The sequence below is a fragment of the Aegilops tauschii genome, chromosome 5 (genome assembly GCF_002575655.3).
Source record: "Aegilops tauschii subsp. strangulata cultivar AL8/78 chromosome 5, Aet v6.0, whole genome shotgun sequence".
NCBI classification, from domain to species: domain Eukaryota; kingdom Viridiplantae; phylum Streptophyta; class Magnoliopsida; order Poales; family Poaceae; genus Aegilops; species Aegilops tauschii.
In genome coordinates, this window is record NC_053039.3 from 428608336 (window position 1) to 428613814 (window position 5479).

At 56.4% G+C, this 5479-nt stretch overlaps 1 pseudogene; it reads right to left on the reverse strand.

The window, feature by feature from the left end:
• Positions 1–2926: 2926 nt before the first annotated feature.
• LOC109766214 (subtilisin-like protease SBT1.4) lies at positions 2927–5479 on the reverse strand (annotated as a pseudogene).

The following is a 5479-nucleotide window of genomic DNA, read 5'->3' on the forward strand; positions in this document are numbered from 1 at the left end:
TAATACTCACCGATGCTCATATGCCATGCACAAACCATTTAAGCAAACATGTAAAACACCTATCATATCAAAGGTTCAAACATGCTTGCCTGGTTCGGAGAAGTCGGAGTCTAACTCGGCGAAGTTCGCGGCTCCGTCACCTCCTCCGGAACCTACGGTATAACGAAACCGTACACTAACGTGAACATCGACGTGTGCATAAAAATTGTTCCAAATTTTTTCCAAATAAATACTATAAAAAACTAGACAAAAATGCAAGACTGTCAGAAAAAGAATCAATCAAAAATCATCTTTTATTAAAAAGTTATAAGGTTTTTAGTCCAAGGACCAATCTGTGATGAAACGGAAAAGAACCAGGGACTCGTTTGAAAAACCAGAAAACGGTTCGGAAAGAAATGCGCCAGCCCAAAGGGAAAGCGCATTTGCCCAAAGGCGCCAACAGAAAACGGTTCGAAGGGGAGGAAAGAAGAGAGGCTGATGGGGGGGTCCCACCCGTCAGGTTTAAAAACTCCAAAGGAGCTCGCCGGCGCCCGAAGGCTGCGGTGGTCGCCGGCGTTGAACCACGGCGAGGCAGAGAGATCGGAGGGTACCAAGAGGTTCAGGGTGTTCTTCCGCGTCGGTGGGTGGTGGACTTGGTCGTCGGAGAGCACCACGTCGACGGCGACACTTTCTTCGGCGGACGGTGGTTCGGGCGATGGTGGAGAACTCCGGTGGGTGCTGCAAACTCCAAATTGAAGCGCGGGTCAGCAGAGTGGATGCATTAGGAAGCTACTGGCAAGAGCTGAGAGGTAGAGGTGCACGCACGGGGGTGAATCAAGCTGGACCCCGTGGCGGGTCGAGGCGGCCGGAGTTGGGGAAGAAGGCTCCCTCGGGGCTCTTCCAGTGGCTTGGCGTGGTATTGGTGGAGTGCAGAGGTGGTGTGGGTTCGAGTTCGAGCTCGGGGCCTCCTTTTATAGGCGATCCGAGGGGGTGGCTGTGAACGGGGTAGCTCCGGCGAGCGATTACGGCGAGGCAGTGGTTGGGCAGGGGGTTTAAGCGGCTAGGCACCATCAGGGAGGATCACCGGTGCCGTTCCCCCGCTAAACCTTGGTCGGGCTTGGCGTAATGCGCCGATCCTCGACGGGGCGGCCGTACGGGCACGGCGGCGGCAGAGAGCGCGCTCCGCGCCTAGCAGTTCACGACGAAGGATGGCAGCGCGCACGGGTGAGTGGATGGCCACGCGGCGGCCTCCGGTGGCTTGGGCGGCGCTGGACGGCGCCGTCCAACGCTGCGCCTCTCTCTGGCAGCCGCAAAGCCGCTGCTGTCGTCGCTCACGGGTGGCGCACCTCCTCCTGCTCGTCGCCGACGCCCGCAAACCTCCAGACGATCGTGCGGCGCAGGGATAAGAAGGAGGGAAAAGGGAGCAAGGCGCCACCGTGGTACTGGCGAGATCGAGAACGAGCTCTAAAGAAAACGACAGTGGTTTACTGAAACTGTTTACTGAACTTCTGAATTTGACAGAAACAGTGCTCTGCAGGTGTTCGACGAAATGATTTGGCATGAAGAAAAAAAATTCTGGAGCAGGGACTTGGTGAGGTGACCTCTCAATGCATCCAGAGGCTGCCTGAATTTTCTCAGATTTTTAGGAGGAGAAAACAATTGAATTTCATCAAATTTGGCAAACATTGTCCAAACTTGCAGCAAGCACAATTTGAAATATTTGAACTGGAGACCAGTGGATCTTCATGGATCTTGGTTGAGGGCTCTAAGGACTAGCTAGGGAAATAGGTTTGGAGGCAAAACTCAAAGTAGAAAGGGTAGCCCCTTTGTAAATCTCCAAGAGCTAGAGTAGAGGGCAGAAAATATTTTGATAAGAAATAAAAGGAAGAAAAATTTATGGGGAGGTTCAAACTGCTGGATTTGAAGTATATCATGATCCAAAGATGGGGAAAGGCTTTTGGGAGGGGATTTCCACTTAGGTCATGGCAAGAGGGATTTTTTGAAAGGGGAAAAGATCATTTCAAATGCCATAGGGCTATTTAAAAGATTTTCAAAAAAATATTTTTCCAAATGAAAAACCTTTGAGCCAACATGAGATGAAAAACCTCCAAGACCAAAGATCAAGTCTTGGGTGAATCCAAACAAAAAAAGTACTTGTCATAAAAAGGAAATTTTTGAGAGGGAGAGTTCTTTAGAAGAAAATTTAAATACCCTCCTCAAATCAAATAAAAGATTTTGATAAAACCAAAAATAAAATTTTTGGGTGTCACAAGGGTTCGGGGATGAACGGACGGGATGAGCTCGTGTGTCTGCTTGGTCAATCGAGTGCAGTGGCAATTTTGAGATTTCACAAGGTCCCACTTGCAGGAGGGCAAATCATCAAAGATCAAAATAAGGTGTGGCAAAACGAATATTCATTTATGAGCTCGAGCTCACCTGCTCTTGGTGAACAAGAAATAAAAAATACTAGAAAATAAAAAATAAACTGATTTTTTTGGCAATGAAGCCACTCAAATGTGTGATGTCCGGGCAAAATTTCATCGTGTTCGGACATCTGAGGAGCTCGTGGCAAAAAAGACAAAATCGGTCCAAACAGTAAACTTTCTCGCAGACCTCAACTTTTTTTGCGAAGAGCTACTTAGATATCAAACACCACAAAATTTGGCATGGACATCACACACTCGAACATCTTCTGTGGCAAAAAGATCAGATTTTTTATTTTTTTTTAGTATTTTTTGTTTTACTATTCACGCAAGGGAGCAGACGAGCTCGGGAGCCGAATTGTTGTGTCCGTTGCAAAAAAAACTACAAAGTAAGGAAGGGCAAATTCTCAAAGTCCAACGTAAGTAGTGCCAAATAATCAGATTCCTCCAAAATGGGATAGTGGGTTGGGGGGGGGGGGGGGGGGGGGGGGGGTTTAAGATGATGCATCTTAGAATTTAAGAACTTTTTGAAGTAATATGTATAAATTGTTTGATACGAGTATTACTTTTGGATGCACTTGATTTTTTGTACATCCTCACATATACATATATTGATTGATTGGTTGATTATTATGTCGATCTACATATTGAAGGGCACGTGGTTCTAGTTTGGGTCTCGGCTCCCGAAACCTTGGGGACGGGCCCCTGATCGATCACATCTCCGCAACCTGGCTCGTCGGCCAAGTGATGGCGATGGGGCTCGTCACCGAGTGCTTGCCGTCGCTCCACTCGATCGACCCGAACGTGTGCTTCTCCGTGACGTTCCCAAAGGTTCGCTGCGCGAAGGTGATCGCGTACTCCTGCGTCCCCTGCGTCGCGCTGAACTGCAGCCTCCGCGGCTTCACCGTCACATGCACGCCCGCGGGGCTGGTGATCTTTGGCCTGTACGTAGCCCTGGCGTTGCTGCCGACGTTCTTCACGACGCGGCGCTGCGTGATCGCGCGTTTGTCCGGGCCGAACAACGCCGAGAAGGCCGGGTAATTGAGGTCCCCCGCGGCGGCGGTGCCCAGCCGCGTCGAGCAGTTGGTCGCCGCGCTGAACACGGCCATCTGCTCGGTAGTGTAGCCGAGCGCGCACAGGAAGGTGATGTAGTCCTCCGTGCCGGCGTCGTACACCAGGCCTGGATCGGCGGCGCGGTTGGGGTCCACGTGTCCTGCCCCGCGCGCGAACGGCGTGGACGCCTTGCCCGTGGACATGTCCTCGACGACGGCGCCGGCGCTGTCCACGTTGTACGCGGTGGTCATCAGGGCAGATTTGATCGCCGCCGGGCTCCACTTCGGCCTCGCCTGGCGGAGCAGCGCGGCGATGCCGCTCACCAGTGGGCACGATATCGAGGTGCCTGACATGATGTTATACTGCACCCGTCTCATGTCGCCGTCGAGCAGCGAGGGCGAGACGGCGCCTGTCCAGGCGGCCAGTATGTCCACGCCGGGGGCGGTGACATCCGGCTTGAGGATCTCCGGGACAAGCCGGCTCGGGCCGCGGCTGGAGAAGGATGCCATTCTAGGCGAAGGTGGCGACCGCCCGACGACGGTGCCGTGGAACACGATCGTCGCCACGGGGTATGCTTGTGTGCTTAAGTACTTCTTGATCTTCTCGGCAGCGGCAAATGTGACGGCACTGGCGGGGAGGATATGGGCGCTGGTTCTGGCCTGCCCGCCCTGTGCTTCCTCGCTACCAAGCACCGCTCCGGCGCCACCGGCGAGTTTGACTGCATATCCTTTCTCTGTCCGCCCATTCACTCCGGGGTCGCACAAAACAATCTTCCCGGCAACCATGGTGGGATTGAGCTTCCCGACTTCGCAGGTTTTAGAGCCCACGTTTCCGCCGTACACCAATGGTAGCTTTGTCGCCCCAAGCGGCTTGCCGGTGTACAACGAGGTGCCTGTGAAGGTCTCGCCATTGCCGAGAACGACGACGGCTGGGAATTGGCGGTTGATGGTGGACGCGCCGACGGTCAAGAACCACGGCGCGACGTTGACGACGGTGGATTCGACGGGGCCGGAGTTCCCCGCGGAGGCGGAGACGACGATGCCCTTGCTGACAGCGTGGAACGCGCCCACAGCGGTGGTGTCTTTGTAGAACTTGCGTGCCTTCCTGGTGCCGAGCGAAGCAGAAATGACGTCGACGCCGTCCGCTATGGCCTCGTCGAACGCGGCGAGGACGTCGGAGCTCGCGCACCCTTGCCAGCACGCCTTGTAGACGGCGATGCGCGCGCCCGGGGCCGCGCCGACGGCTCTTCCCTCGCCGTAGCCGTAGAAGGACGCGTCCGGCCCGGCAGAGCCGGCGGCGGTGGAGGCGATGTGCGTGCCATGGCCTTCGGTGTCGAGCGGCGACATGGACACCGTCTCGCCAACTGCACGGCGACCGCGCGCAGCCTCGTGGCCCTTGCGGAAGAACTTGGCGCCGACGAGCTTGCCGTTGCAGTACGCGGAAGCGTTGAACTCCGGAGTCGACACGCAGCCGCCGCGGAACGTCCGGGGTGGCGGCGGCAGCGACGGGTCCGCGGCGAACGACGCGCGGCCGAGCGGGTACACGCCGGTGTCGATGACGCCGATGACGACGTCGACGGCGTCGTTGGACGCCGGGAGCAGCCCGGACGACTCCGAGAGCCGGAGGAAGGACGGCGTGAGGGTGGTGTGCAGCTCCTGCATGGCGTCGGGCACGACGGCGAGCACGGAGCCCGAGGACGCGAGGCGCGAGGCCCGCGAAGCCCGTGGCGGCGTGCGCGTAGGAGTAGAGCACCCTCGGCGCCGGGCGCGACATCTCCACGGGGACGTGGTCGCGCAGGAAGGAGGCGTATGGCCGGGTGGCCAGCAGGCCGCGCCGCGGCAGCCGGGGCGCATGCGCCGGCGCGACGTGCACAATGTAGGAGGACATGCCGTCCGTCTCGAGCCCCTCCGGCGGGGCCATCGCCGCATTTGCCGGGCCAGTGATGGCGAGCAGCAGGCACAGGGCCACGAGCAGCGGCGGTATGGTCAGCTCCATGGGTCGATCGATGCAGCCCTCGGTCGATC